We start from the raw sequence: 16,473 nt of genomic DNA on the forward strand, positions 1-16,473 counted from the left end.
CTGATTTTACGCCATCAGCTCTGTTAATACCAGTCTTTGGAGCTGCTTTGAATGGAACATGAAGGTGTCCTCCAGGGACTCGCCCAGATCTACCAGTCTAATAGGAATTCAGCCATGCATCAGTGACCGCCGTTTGCTCTCAACACCCCCTATTCGTGTCAGAAAACAAAAGCTACGGGCGTCCCTGCAATACATAGCCGCCGGGGCAGCCGGACCAACACCTCTAAAGCAAACAGGCTTCCCTGCTCTTTATATGAGCAGCATAATGCTCAGCTTTTGTTCCCTCCAATCCTCCACCCTGTTCCTCCTGAAACATAACAGGTGCCGCTTGAAGTTGCTTTTCTCACTCATTGTTTCCCCGTTTCCAAAAGCCCATCTGGTTTTATTTGTGCCTTTCTAGCTGACTTTGTTGGTGACTTTCTCTAAGTGCACTCAACAAACCGACATGGTTTTATTTTTTGTGTAGCAATGAAAGCAAGGCTTAGTAAAAATGAGCATTTGTGCTTGTGTTTGCTTAGTTACTGTAATGTAGGGACATGTGTTCTTCCTGCTGTAGATTATTTTACTCAATCTCTTCTATTTTTTGACAACTGTGAAAAGGAAGTTGTTCCAGATGATCTTAAGACTTTATCTTTTTTTCTCTCTCTTTGGATCTCACTCAATGTTTGTTTTCACTCTTGGAAACCACCAATCAGTGAAGTTCCAGAAGCTGCAGTATCCATTTTCCTGGACATTTTGCTCCTTTCTAACAATGTTTTATGCTGAGGAGTTTACTAAGTAATATGCATGCCTATGTAATTTTGAAACTCATTCAGACAAAGGTAATGATTTTTTAAAAATTGCAGCCTCTTGCTGCAATTTGGTCTTCAACATCTGTTAGTGGTAAGCCACTAACAGATGTCAACAATTCAGTGCAGTCAGAGAAATAGGCAATCTACAGAACATTTGTGGCTCCAAGTGTTTTGATCTGACACTATTCCACCATACTGGATTCATACCTGAATTTCCACATTTACAATATGTCTGCAACAATAATAATTTGCATGGAAAAATCTTTTGTCACAACCAGAAGGTTCTTTTTCTATTCTGACTATATTTGGTGTTGTTTTGGACATACATCTTTTAAACACTGTAAAACTGGAATCAGGCTGAAGAGATAAAGGAGACAAAGAAAAGAAAACATGTCGGTAGCTGTTGGTTGATCCGCATGTAGCAGAGAGAGAAGTTGTACATCAGTCAGCTGTGTAGGTGGTGTAGAGGTGCAGCGTCAAATAACTTACCAGAGCTAAAGCCTCGGGATCATGAGAGTGCAAACATGATTATTGACAGAAGCACAAAGGACGGTTTAAGCTTGTCTCATCCCAGCTGTGTGAAGCTCCAGCCAAACACAGCCATGTGCAAAGAAGATGGGCAGGTGACAGTGTGGCGGAGCAGGAAGACCCCACTAACCCCCTGCTCTGCTTTGTTCCTTCATCTCCTGCATTGTGGCTATAATCGCTATATTTCCAATTGATAGAGCAGTTGGTGTGTGTGTATACTGACTTCAGGGCAACCTAATAATCCTTTTGTGACATGATGCTGTTGGAGATGTGTTGTCTTTGCCTTTTGCCCACCTCCTGCTTGATCCTTAATCCTTATTGCCCTTGACACACTTCCCTGCAGTCAGGGAGCCTGTCCAGTTTGTCTGACTCACTCTGACCAGAGGGGGGTGCTGTTTCTCTATTCTGCCTGAGGAGCCAGGATAATCTGTAGGCCTTCTCAGTGCTTGCATCAGCAACAGTTTCTTCCTGCAGTTCTGCTTGGTTGCATTCCAGCACAGCTCTGAAATGAGAGGCTTGCTGAAAGACAACATGCTATGATTGTTTAGTTTGTCCTGTCACCTTTATTTTACTAATCTGTTTAAAAAGATTTACTGTTCCTGAAGTTTTGCACACCCTGGAATGTTGAAAGAAGTTGATGAAACAGCCAAGGCTACCATGTCAGCGCTGTTTATACTGAAACAGACCAAGCTTTTCCAAACTTGACTCAGCACCAGCAGTATGTGAGATGAGCCAGTCATAACACCTTCCAGCAAAGGTGGAAATTGATCACTGTTCTGCCTAACCCTGATGATGTTCAACAATCTTTTCCCATCACACAGAACTGCTTTGGTTCCACACACAGACATGTGGTGACAGGTTGGATCTAGGCTAGTGTGCTTCAATTGTGTTGAAGAGAAAATTTTGAAAACTGCCTGAGGGAATAGCATCACAAGAGTACGCCTCCTAGCTGCAGATGGATCCAGGTTGATTAAACGAATGTCACACAGAGGAACCAAGAGACCTATGGTGTCCAAACTTTCTATCACCTGGGCCAAAATTCTACAGTCAAAAGTACTTTTGGGGAGAGGCGAATAAGAATATAATTAAAAAAATAATAATACTACAAAAATATATTGTGATTTTTTTTTACCTGTTCAACAGTAAACTTAGCATGTAATATTTCAATTACAAGGGCTGTATTAAGTATCTTCCAGCCATTTTATAGTACAGTCAAGTATTTATGTTTCCAAATGGTATATCAAATATGACTTAAAATAAAATTGACTTTGTAATTTAACATCTTAAGAAACTCCCGCTTTTTTCCTTTTTTCCTTCAGTACGTCATCTAAACATCATTCCTCTATTAACCCTTTAACAACATTTTTCCAGCTTTGCACTGAGAAAGGAGTAATATATAGAGCTCAACAGATGTGTAGTTCCATCAAGTGTTTGCTAATTGCTACTGGGTAGTCTGAAGGAGCTCACTGTGGGAGTCGAGGGGGAGAGGTGCTCTGTGAGGCTTAAGCTTGGAAGCGTGGAAACTGCAGCTCTGAGAAGAAACTACATCTCAATGGGGGCGCTTGGTCCACCCAGGAATGTTGCACAACTGAATGGTTGCTATGGAGATTAAAGGATTTCTCAGTCATAAGAAAGCCCTGTTTAGTCCACTTTAATCAAACTCTAGTTCGTTTGTCTAGAAAGTCTGCTTCATTTTTGGGAGGTGTGAATGCATAATCGAACTCTGATGGCCCCATAAAGTGAACTCTAGTTCACCTACAAACTTAGGTGAATGCCAACCGAAGCTGAGACCGCTCCGAAAGCAGGAAGTGGACTATAGTGCAGGGTTTGGTTCCTTCATTTGACACAGTGCAGTGTGAAAGTGAGCCACACCATCTCAAAATGCAACAAATGTTTCAATTTTGGCTCCAATCAAACCCAGACTACCAGACTATCAGGTGTGAAAACACCCTCGGACTCCTTTAGAGAACCTATGTACACATGAACTGAATTAGAAATAAAAATGATCTAAGATGCCACCAAATGTGTTATTTTTTAAAGCGTAAAAACCAAACAGAGAAAGTAAAACACATGATCTGATCTGAACAAAAGCATGTTAACTTAAAATCACCAGAGTGAGCACATGGTTCGACACTAGAAGAGCAGAGGTGATGAGAATACTCTGCAGAGCAAACAAGGGAGTGGAGCCTAAACCTTCAAAAAAATCTGGGGCTGAGTGGCCCTTGGGTGTCAGGGAGAGTCTACCTCTCACCTTTTCAATTGTGTTTGCTCTCACATGTGTTTGCCTGCCTGTCTGTGTCTGTATGTTTGCACATAAGTATGCTTGAAAGTGTAATGTTTGCACTGTTAACCTGCTTGGCAGCTGTCTCTCAGGTAAAGCCCTATCCAGTAATGGCCTTTCACCAAGAGAGTGTTAATGGAAAAATAAGCTTTGAAAGGAGAGGCCATCTCAGAGAAGTCATTCAATTGCTGGCAGGCTTTTGTTTTCACTGACTTTGAGAAATTGGATGTCATTGATCACTGTCTTGATTATGTCCTCTCAATGTAGACTACAAACTCTTCTAAATGTGTGCAACCTTGCAAAAATATTTAAACAAGACATGAGTTGACTTGTTGATCAGTAGGGTTTGATTTTGTCATATTTTAGTTGATCTGAAGCATGTTGCTGATTGCTGTTTCCCTGTTTTTTCAGAGATTTCCATGAATAGATAGAAAGTAGAGAATTATAAACTGTAAATGTTCTTTGAATTTCTGAAAGACTTCACATTGAGAGCCTGGACTTGTCAAGAGGTTGTTAAATATTTATAATATATCTAATATCTGTAAATATCACCTTTAGTCCTGAATTAAGCTCCATCCTACTCTGACCCTGTCCCATCTGCAGGAAACCATCCCACATCCAGGTGCTGCCACCACTGTCTCTGATTAGTTCCCTCAATATCTAAGGTGCTCTCTTCAGTTTATGTTAATTTAGAGATGTTGTGTTACTGCAATTAAATGCAAGATGTTCAGTTTAGTGGGCAACAGTAAATAGAGTAAAATCTTTCCTTCTCATTATCTCAAGTCATTAAGTATGTCACTTTTCATGAAAGGTGCAGAAAAAATATTCTATAAAGAATTGCAATTCCTAGTCTTAGGAATTCTGAATCAATTCAGAATGCTCAAAAATCTATTTTAAAATATGTTTATTTTGTATGTCTTTGCCATCGCACATTGTATTACGCGTCCACTCGGCCACCGTAGAGGCCTTCTCACCCACCGTATACATGTTGAATAACTCTTTTATTTTTTTTTATTCAGGAAAAAGCGTGGTAGCTAAGCTAACCTAACACTGGTCTGTGTCTGAATCAAAAATCATTACTGAATTGAATTGTGACCCTAAAAATCCGAATCGAATCAAATTGCTAGACTGAGAAAATAGGCTCTCCACTTCACAGCTCACATGTCAAAACAGGGAGAGACAGAAAGGTTTATCACTGATCAGAATTTCTTAAACACGTTTTATATAATGTTTCATGGATGCAGAGCAGGACTAAAGATCAGAGAGAAGGAGGAAGTTCAAACTATCTCTTCTGAACAATTTAGAACCAACCTGATCCTGATTTTGAAGCTAGAGGTTTTCAAATCAGCAAAAACTGTTTATTAAGCAGTTTTTCCAGGGGTCAGGGAATGGTTCTTGTCCCACCCACTGTCCTGTCCTGTCCTGTCCTGTCCTGTCCTGTCCTGTCCTGTCCTGTCCTGTCCTGTCCTGTCCTGTCCTGTCCTGTCCTGTCCTTTCCTTTCCTGTCCTGTCCAAGTGCACTCAGTTATTTACAGACCAACAGCAGCCTGGTGTTGAACTCTTCCTTCCCCTCAATCACTTACAGTGTAGAGTACATGCTCCTGCTGCAGCAGACATACTGTCTTGTTAATTTCCTGAATGTGTAATTATATCAGGATGTTGTTTGTCCTACCAGCAATGTTGCTAGTCATTGTTTGGGCTGAGTGTGTTTGTGTGAGATGAGTGCCAGTGATAGCACAAGCACGGAGCCAAGATTTGCTATCTCAGGCATCAGACACAGCAGTTTGTGCTTTGAGACCCGTTCACATAACACTCCCTTTCATCCAGCTCTGCTTTTTCAACCACTGAGACACATGGAGTGAAGAGAAGCTCCATGTTAGAACTGTTCTGAATCGGTGCCACAGCAAGGGAAACCTCAGGAGAAGGTGTGTGTGTGCAGGCTGAGCGGATGTTTTTCAAGCACAGAAGGCAGACAGAGATCCTATCCAGCCAATTAACTGTAATTGTGCTTGTTTAGATTTCATTTGGAGAAGAGTGAGGTCTGCAGGAAGAGGGCAACGGAAGGGGAGGTGTCATCCTCTCACATCAGACATGAGGCTCCTCGGCCAGGAGGAGAGGAGGTGAAAATGAGTTTAGGTCCCAGCGAAAGGGGACTGAGAGATGGGCGTGATAAATTCCACTGTTGTTGTCCGCCCTTCCTGGCCCTGGTGATGATAATCAGTCTGCTTGTTTTGCCTCCACTGCTTCATGATAGATACCAAGAGCTTCATGACAAGACTCTAAACAAACTTGTAAACTGATAAAGGCAGACAAGCGTTTCAAACAAATGAGACTTCGTGCTCCAGCAGAGTTTTTAGCTCTCTGAAGAGGGGCTGTAATCATGATCCCTGAACACACTCTTCGGGTGTAATTTTCAGCTCACTGTGCATTTCTTAAATAATTCAGCTTATCTGATTTTGAAATAATTTTTAACTTCAACAAAAGAAACGAAATGCCTTTTGGCTCAGATTTAGTCTGATTATATATTTATGGTCCAAAGAAATTGCTCAAAAGTTCAGGCAGTGAAGCAAATGATTACTCCCTTCATACCTTCATATTTTCCTGGTATATACTGAAGAAGAATTAAAAATGTAGGAGATTAAAACTCATACATAGATTATCTGCACATAGATTGAAATATTGCAAGTCTTTGGATGAAAAGCCAAAATGCAATGTTTCAGAACATTAAAATACTATATAAGCTCAGAAAAAATATATATTTTAGACCGAAATGTTAGGCTTCTTAAAAGTCTGAACATCTCTATACACTTTATGCATATGCTTCTTACATGAATTACTGTATCATTCCTGCATGGCATTGAGGCCATCAGGCTGTGGCGCTACATAGGCATGATGGTTACTTTGATAGGTGCCTCAGGTCATCTGCCTTGCAGGATGTGGTGTCTCACCTTCCTCTTGACAACAACACTTAGATTTTCTATGGGGTTGAAGGTCAGTGGAGTTTGCTGGGAAACCAAAAACAGGAACAGCTTCATTATTGAAGCAGCTTTTGGTACCTTTGTGGGCAGGTCCCAAGTCTTTTACAGTTTTTACAGTTACAATTTATATAAATTACTATGTTATAATTTTTATTATTATATTATTATTTATTAATGTATTTATAAATAAATGTATTTGTAAATTTAATTAATTAAGAAAATTATTTTTTTATGAAATGTTCTGACATGGCATATTTTACTTTCTGAACCAAATCCAGCAGGTGACCCGTTCTTACTTCATTCTTGATTGGAGCTGATCACGGTTTATTGTCTTCACTTACCTTCTGAGAACACATTTTTTGATGTGACATTATGAAATTCACAGCAGTTTTTTTTGTTTGTTTTTTTTTAACCTAAATCTAAGGTAGCCAACAGTAGACATGACTGCAGATTATGAAATTACGAAGTTCCGCAAAATCCAGAAAACTGCTGTAGCTTTTTTTCTTGTTTTTTTTTGTTTTTTTTTTTTTTACAAGATGTTTGCGGCTGTCTCCTTTCATGTGTGACCTTTTTGATGCAAAGCAATGATGGCTGCACACTTTTTTGTTTTTTGCACATCTGTTCATCCTTATTAAAAATTGGTCTTGCAATCAGATTAATAAAGCTGAACTTTTTCACAATTTCTGTTTGCTATTAATATGACTGTATCTGGTGGAAGTATGCTTTTGTCATGTAGGAACCCTTTAGACCAGAGGTTCCCAAACTGTGGGGCGCGCCCCCAGGGGGGCCGCCATGTCCTTGCATGGGGGGCGCAGGAAGCCATCTGGATGAAAAAAACAAAACAAAACATGAACACTGTATTCGCTGGGTTTTTACCTTAGAATGGCCAACTCTCTGTTATTCCTATGTCAATTTGATACAGTAGAGTAGAGGCTTCCACACTTCCCATATCTGTGTCCTCTGTCACTTTTATCAGCAGTTAAAACTGTTTAATCCGTTGTTAACATGTTGTAACCTGTTTTTCCGAGCCGCCTTTAAACGCAACATGAGCACTACGACGCTCGCGCTGGGTTTACACCTGTGAAGGAGACCTGCTGCTGCTGTGTGGAGCTACAGGTCTGTTAGGATCATGGCAGCAAACCAGCAAATAACTTTTCACAGTTTTTCCCTCCAAACTAACCGACTGAGTTGAGTAAAGCTGTTGGATGCAGGTAATGTTAGCTAAAAGATGACTAGCTAATATCAATACAGAACCTTAAGCTTAACAAGTACCTTGTAGGCTACCAATGTTGGTGTCTATTTTCAGCTACGTACATTCATTTTGCCCCCAAAAAACTCGATGTCGCCCCCCCCGCCCCCGTCACACGCGTCGTTTCAACCAGACAGCCATTTGTAATCCATAGGGGGGGCGCAGAAAATGTTTGGAAACCACTGGGGGGGCGCAGAAGAAAAAGTTTGGGAACCACTGCTTTAGACAGATATTGCTGTTTCAATTTTCATGGAGCTGCTCTCCACAAATCTGAAGCTGTAAATTTTCACGGCACAGCATTTATGTTGCTGCCACCACTTCTGACCATTACTGTTTTAACTCAAATTAAAAGGTTTCATACGGCCCAAAAAGCTGGTTATTTTAATATGACACTATTTGGAATCATCCTTGCTTTAAGCAGCAGGGTTCCCTTCTGTGTTAGGAGCTGAATACAACATCTCGGTTATTATTGTATCAGGTTGCTTCTTTCATGTCGCATAAAAGCACATTTTTAGTGGTTAGAAACTGTTCAAATTATACAATCAGGAAGTGTTATTAATTGCATATACATTTTCATTTAGCCAAAAATTCCTTGTATAAATGAACATGACTGAACTGAATATAGTCCCCAAACACACAGATTGTGTAGTCATTGGATTCAGGCCACCAGAATCCTGAATCTGCTGTCAATCTGGGTGAGCGACAGCGACTGGTGTTTCATCCCGATGTATGTTCAAGTCTCAAAGATGTATCAACAGACCCAAAGTTTCAGGGATATATAAAGCACCTTTCAGTCTTCAATACTTAAATAAAAAATTATATTTTTTGTCATTCTGTCACCTCACCACATGTTTTATTGGGTATCAGTCTAATTTACTCAATGTGACATAATCATGTAATGAGTAATCGCCTCGGGGATCACATGAGGTATTTGCAGGTCTGGGTGTGGTTGCATGTCCACCGGAGGACAGGCTATAGATCTGCACCCTTCTTTTATGACATCTGTTGATCATCTCCCATTGACACAATGCATAATGAAGACAACCTTGATGCAGTTTAGCATGTGTCCTTTAGCGGTTTCTTGCCAAAAAAGGCTGTCAGAATCCTTCCTGGAGCTGTTTTGGAACACATTATAGAGATTTCAATCCTGCATAATGGGATCACCCTTTAAATACCCTTTCAAACAGCTACGCTAACAGGATATTCGACCCACTCTTCAGCCATCTCTCCGATCAACCTGGCTGGACTGCGTTAAGTAGACACCTGATTTGATAGTCGAGCTTTGTCAGATCGTCACAGCCTAAGCCTCAAGGGGATGAGCCACAAATCACCTGCTAAGAGTCTTTAGAGTCAGAGCTGAGGACCTAAATCCTCAAGTTTACCTTTATTACCTGTGCTTAGGCCTCTTACTGTATGCCCACTTCACAGGACACAGGGTCCTGTCCTGGAAATGCCAGCTGGTAATCCAACACCTGCTGGAAGGACACCTGGTGTCCAGATTTACTGAGCTTGCCTTCCAGCAGCCAGGCCTGTCTTTTACACCTCCATCAACCAGCTTACGAGGTGATTTTTCTTTGGGTTTTATTGTTTTTTTTCTGTTAATTTCTTTCCTTCAAGTTTTTGTTCTGACCTTCAGAAACAGGCAGTTGTGTTCAAGCCTATATCAATTAAGAAATTAATGATAAACTAAATTTAGCTCAATTTCCACTTTGACAATTATTGTTTTTTGAAAGGCCATTTTGTTTATAATCCATTTTATTTATTGTTTTTGGTTGTTGTGTTTTATTTTAGAAATTTAAAATATCTTCCAGTTCCAGTGTGAGGTGTTCTTTGCATAATTAAAGTTTATTGATCTTTGAGAGAGCAAACTTGCCTTATCTTACCATTATCAATTTAATACTTGAAAATGGTCTCAAAACGACAATATCTTTTATTGCAATGATTGTTGGGACAATTTACAACAAAATCTGTTATTGTAACAGGCCTAGTTGAGTTGAAGATAACTAGTGATTTTTTTAGGTGGCATAACAAAAAATATTAGCTTTTTTTTTACCCTCATAATCAAGGACCAAACTCTGAACTCTGAGTTCAGAGTTTGCTCAATCAAATCAAATCAAAGCTCAATCAAATGTTGAGCTTTGATGCTTTCTTTTGATCAGAATCCTGCTTATTAATGTTGCCACCCAAGCTGAAAGCTTCCCTTCATCTGAACCGCTCTGCGCTCCAAGTCATCAGGGAATCCAAACATTATTTCAACAGCCAATCACAAGTCTTATTAGGAACCATGAATAAGGAAGTTCTTTCAGTTCAGCTATCTTCTCTTCACTAAAGAATTTTTAACAGTTTATCAGCTGTTCTGGCTGTTTTGCCTGTTTTAATCTCAGTTCTTAATCTGATATGGTAACAGAAGAACATGATGAATGAAAAGAAAAAGGAAAACCACTAAATGTTTTGAAAAGTACTTTTACAATGGATGGATGGATGGATGGATGGATGGATGGATGGATGGATGGACAGATGATGGATGGATGGATGGATGGATGGATGGATGGATGGATGGATGGATGGATGGATGGATGGATGGATGGATGGATGGATGGATGGATGGATGGGCGGGCAGTATCAGAGCAGGAAGTGGGGATGAACTGGTCATGGTTCTGTTTTTCATGCAATCCTGAGCTCCACCTGTATAGAGCGTGCAAAAAGGACAAACTTAGTGGTCTTATACCTCTCACCCAGCCTTTCTTTAGACACTTAATCACCCTCAGAAGGATTGTTCCTCCTTTGGCTAACGTGCCTGTCAGCAGCATGTGATCCCCGGTAAACCGTACTTATCAAAGTAAATACTTGATCCGGACCAGGCCGGCTGCTAAACATGAAGCTCTAAGGAGCCGGCTCAAGGTATTGTCATTACAGGCTTAATAGAGGATAGTCATCTTGGTTGGACGGAAGCCACTGCCCTTTGAATCCGGGCCTTGCGTTGTCTGGGTTCAGTGTCCTTTTGAGCGATGCTACCTCACAGAGTGATTAGTGAACAAAAATAAAGTCAAACGTTTTTCTGTCATTGACTTTCCTAGAATTTACTGGTAAATAACATTTTATTTAAACAAGTTGGAAAGATGGAAGACAAGCAGACTGGAATCCCACAAGCTTCTTAGGTAGACTCATTGGGACTCCTATGTTTAGTAAGCAACAAGACAAAAAAAATTATGAAACAAAGATTTAAGTATTATTACCTTAAAACATAATCAAATATATATTGTCTGCCCACAACATAAAATAGAATAGGCAGGTTTAAATATATTTTCTGAACAGATGACATTAGAACATAAAGATAAATTCTCAGATTCTGCCTATAGTTGTTCTAAAGGTCCTTTATTTTACTCGAGAGATATAAATCATAAAGATGTCATTATCTTTTGAAGTCAAGCCAGACATGCTGCTGGAAGCTCCGGGATCTGCTCTATGGTCCACTGTACCGAGACCTGTTGGTCTTATCAATGCAAAATGGTAGAATTCTACTTCTGTTTGACATTACACATTGTAGCCAGTAGAGGGTATGAGCACTCCAAGAAGAAATCCTCCTCCCTGCTGACTCTTGCTAAACACAGCAACACATCCTCTGTTTGTGGAGTGGATGTGTGTATTGTCTAGTGCTGCCTCCCAATAGACCACCTGGGGGAAGTGGAAACCATTTTTTGTATTAATTAGCTTTAATTTGTGCTTAGCAGATAGTGAGTGGCTTTTTGAAAGTTAGGGAAAATAAACTTATTATGGCAAATCAGAGAAACCCTTCCATACTTCTAAATAAAGGAAACACAAATCAAATCTTAATGTAGGAGAGTTCCAGTAGCTTTCAGTGCTGTTCAGTTCTCAGAGGTTTCCTGGGAGGTATGTATGTACTTTGAAGGGGACCCACTAATCCCAGATGAATTTGGTTGTGTGGGGGTTGGAGAGACTTTGGGTCTTTGTGTTGTGGCTCTCGCCTAAACTGCCAGGCATCATCAGGACTCTCCAACCAGGGGGAAAAGTCAGTTCAGGAGGTTAAAAGGAAATTTACTAATCCAAGCTGTGAATCTTCATGCTGCAGTCAGTTAACATTTCTCCTCATTGTCAGTTGTGTATTTTCTTCTGCTTAAACTTGTTTTTAATGAAGCAGGCCTGCACCTACCTCATCCTGCTTCTCTAGAGGAAAGGTAAACATAAAGCAAAATGAAGAGATACATTTAACCTGCAGTATGTAACTTTTATGAAAATATGTTTTTCAAATATTTGTTAAAACTGACACTATGTTGTAACAGTATAATACTCTCATTTTGTAATAAAATATACAGTGCCTTGGAAGAGTATTGACACCCCTTTAACTTTTGTAATATTTTGTCACATTACAACTACAAATATAAATATATTTAATTGGAATTTAATGTGAAAGACTAACACAAAGTGGTATGCAGATATGAAGTAGACAGAAAACATGACCCAAAACATTTTTTACATTTAAAAATTAAAAAGTTTGGTGTGCAAAAGTATTCATCCCCCTGAGTAAATACTTTGTGGAACCACCTTTGGCTGCAATTGCATCTGCTAGTCTTTACGGTTTGTGAAATTTTTGCTCTTTCTTTTTTGCAAATCATTTCCAGCTCAGTCAGATTAGATGGAGAATGTTGGTGAACAGCAGTTTTCTGATCTTGCCACAGATTCTGGTTTGGGTTTAGGTCTGGACTTTGACTGAGCCATTCTAACACATAAATATGCTTTGCTTTTAATCATTCCATTGTAGCCTGGCTTTATGTTTAGAATGTTTGTCCTGCTGGAAGCTGAACCTCCGCTCCACTCTCCAGTCTTTTTCAGGCTCCAACAGGTTTTCTCCCAATTTTGCTCTGTATTTGGTTCCATCCATCTTCCCATCAACTCTGATCGTCTTACCTGTCCCTGCTGAAGAGAAGCACCCAGAGCATGATGCTGCCACCACCATATTTGACAATGGGGATGGTGTGTTCAGAGTGATGTGCAGTGTTAGTTCTCCTCAACACATAGCATTTTGGGTAACACTTTATTTGAAGGGGTGTGCATAAGACCGAAATGACACTGACATAAATATGACATAACACCTGTCATGAACATGAATGTTTATGACAGTTGTCATGAAGTGTCATTCGGTAAATAATTACATTTTTAATGCAAAGTTGCACTAAAAGTTGCATTAAAAGTCCATTAAAAGTGAACATTATATCAAATACATAAAAATGTGTTTATAAAAGTTATGTACTTCAGTTTTAATAGAAGCTATGTTTATTTGCCTGCTGGAAGCTGAACCTCCGCTCCACAAATAAATAGCTTATTTATTTCTTAGAGGTAAAAGTTGACTAACTAACACCCATCAGCTTTAGGTTAGTAATGTCTTAAGGACCTTAGTAACAAACTTCTGTCCAGTCATTTGCTCTGAGTGGCAGTAATTTGTCCTGCAGTATCAATGCATGTCTACAATAAAAATAATTTTAAAAAAAATCCAAAAGCATCTCTTTCCCTCTTAACATGATTGTTGAGAGGGAAGGCCATGCAGAAAAATCATCCCATGCATTAGTTCTTTCAGTCTCAACTATTTAAGTTAATTTTTATCAGGATCTCCACAAGATTCAATATAAAGTTTTGAGCAGCAACAGAACTTGAAACATTAAAATCGTATTTTGGCTGCTCTTCACGTCTTGCCTGATAAATCCAGAACAGAACTGAAAATTATTTTTCTTCTCACAAATAAAGAAGCGGTGCATTCTGTCCTAGCATGGCTCTATATTTTACCCGTAGAACAGTTCATTCTTTGTTAACTGACACATCATAAATAAACTGTGTAGAATTGAATTGAACATAAATATGATGGAGTTTAGACATTTAGTGCTTGAAAGGAAATGCTGTGGTGGATTTTACAGAGCGCTGTTTCAGGCCTACTCAGTTACCTTCCATTTCTAACCTGAAAAAGAGCAGAAGGAAGGAAAGAACCTTACCAGGCCACAGCTATGTCTGAACTGTGTCATACGGATTAAAGGAAATTGGGCTGGCAGGGGATTTCAGTTACCTGGTGTCCCGCCAGGCCGCTGCGCTTGTTAATGTAACACATTAATATGCCTCTAGAATACAGGACTATCAGTATGATTATAAAATGCTTGTGTTTAATATTAGTATCTTTTTTAAATATACAATATGATATCACAGTAGGGAGGAGTAGCTCTACAGTTGGAGCGTTTATAGTTTCTCATATAAAATCTGAATTTTTGTTCCTTAGGAAAGCACATAAAACATACATATATATATATATATATATATATATATATATATATATATATATATATATATATATATATATGTGCGTGTGCATGTGTGTGTGTGTAAATGTTTTATGTGAAAGAAACTAGAATACTACTATAAACACATATATCAAGGCACAAATATATTGTATAAAATGCATTTAAACATATATAATACACATACAAAAATAGAAATAAATACAATTGAAATAAATTGCACTTATAATCATACATTTACAAAATTATGTGTACTTTGCATTTTCATCGAGCTGCAAATTTCACTGGAAAACTGTCAAGAAACAGCTAAAAAAATTTATAAAACAATTTACATCACCACACTTCAGAAAACATTAAATTGCACAGTTGTTATAAAAACGTTCTACCTTTTGTAAAATAAGACAAAAATAGGCTACAGATTTAACTTCACAACTGTTTACTAGAGGGACAGCTAATGCCGCCCTAGAGGAGAAGCCGCCCTGAGCAGCTACCCACTTTACTCATAACTGAAATTGCTCCTGGGGCCAGATTGATTTGGATAGCTCCATTCATTATTAAAATAATTTCAAAATGGCCACTTTGTATTTATTCAGGTTTGTCTGATATTAAAATGAATCTGATGATTTGAAGCCTTTAAGTGTGAAAAAGAAGAACTAGAAGAAACCAGCAGGAGGCAGTTAGTTTTCACATCAGTTTATTTCCAGTACAGAAATAAATAAAGTGCCTCTCTGCTTCCTGGATGATTAATCCAATAACTCCTCGTAACAACTATTCGTTTTTCAGACGCTTTTATCCAAAGCCAGTTTAAAACACGCAGATCTTATTTATCCTGCAGATTTAGCTGTGGTGCAGATCGCTTCCAGCCATCTGCATGTTTGATCACACACGCTAAGAGTTTAATGTCCCTCCATCAGAGCTTTGAACCCTCCCGGTGCCCTTTTGGCCCAGTTCTCCAGCCTCCCGTGCCTCTGAGCTGGGCTCCCTGTTGTAATCCCTCTGTGACTCTTGTGTTCTTCTGGCCTCCAGAACACCATTAATCTTTTTTTATGAAGGAGCATAACAAAGATGTCTTGGGAAAAGCTGCACATGCTCATTATGTTTTACTTAGCTGTAAATGTGACCTTTTGTTTGTGACACATGGACGGTGAGCTGGCGTGAAGCTTTATCTCTCCTAGACTCTCTCTGATCCACATGTAGAAACAAAACATTTCTGCATGTGGATCAAATCAAAATCATTCACTAATTGACTATTTATAGGGCTCCAGAAAAGCCCTAATGGACTTGATATTAAATCCCTCTTAGATATTTAAAGTGTCCCTTTGGAGTGGCTTGCTGAACAGCCAAAGCCCTTTCTTTTTTACAAGAAGGCCAATTTAAGCCCATCATTGTGTCGGAATGGAGCAGCCAAGCCTAGGCGGCTGTTAGGTGGGATTATGGGACAACAGTAGGGAAGGGCAGCGCGATGCAGGGGAGAGGGAAACAGCCCGTTCTACCGTCAATGACTTCCAGATGGGCTCTAATACCCAGGTCCTCTTACTGAAGATACACACGCAGCGTGCTTACTCTGTGCTCCATGAGGGGCTCAAACATGGGATTTTTCTAATGAGAGTGACTGGGCTTTTATGTGGAAAGTCAGATAACATAAATTTCAATATGGCTTTCCTGCTCTTTAATGCACCATTAAAGCTTTGACAAAAAAAACTTAGTCTATTAACCAAAGTCAGGGATCTTTGGTGTCAGCTACTTTCCTTTTGATGTGAAGGGAACCTCACCTGAAACTCTGCAGGTTTTACTGCTGGATTTCGGCAAAGAAGTTCAAGAAAATAGTAAGGTAATATCTTAATGTTTAATTGAACATCTAACTTTATCCTTTTGTTGTTTGCAGATGTGGCTGGCCCCAGCTGCGGTCCACCTATGCTCTTTGATTTCGGGAAAAACCGAAATGGAGGATTTTTCTTCGGAGCATTGAATTCATCATTAAGGTTGCTTTTGTCTTCATCTGTACTTTGTCACTTTCACATAAATACCATTAATTAGTAAATGTTTTGTCAGTTGGTATTGTTTGTCATTTGTGTTGTACAGAATTCTTATTTTTTATTATTTGTATAAGTCTCAGATCAGATGTAAAGTTGACATGATCCAAGTCAGAGAGGCGTACCTGCTGCTCCTCTTCCACTGCACAGGGAAGACATCAGCTGATGCAGACGGTGTGGTGGTCAGAGGGAATGGATGTCATTTACATGCTGACCGCTGACTCAGTCTGAACAGCTAGTCCACTTCCAGCACCACTGGTTCCAGCAGTATGATGCTATGGACCCTTTAATGAAACAGGATGGTTTGTTTTTGA

The sequence above is a fragment of the Poecilia mexicana genome, unplaced genomic scaffold (assembly GCF_051168715.1).
Source record: "Poecilia mexicana isolate PSO_F unplaced genomic scaffold, ASM5116871v1 scaffold_13, whole genome shotgun sequence".
Classification (NCBI taxonomy): domain Eukaryota; kingdom Metazoa; phylum Chordata; class Actinopteri; order Cyprinodontiformes; family Poeciliidae; genus Poecilia; species Poecilia mexicana.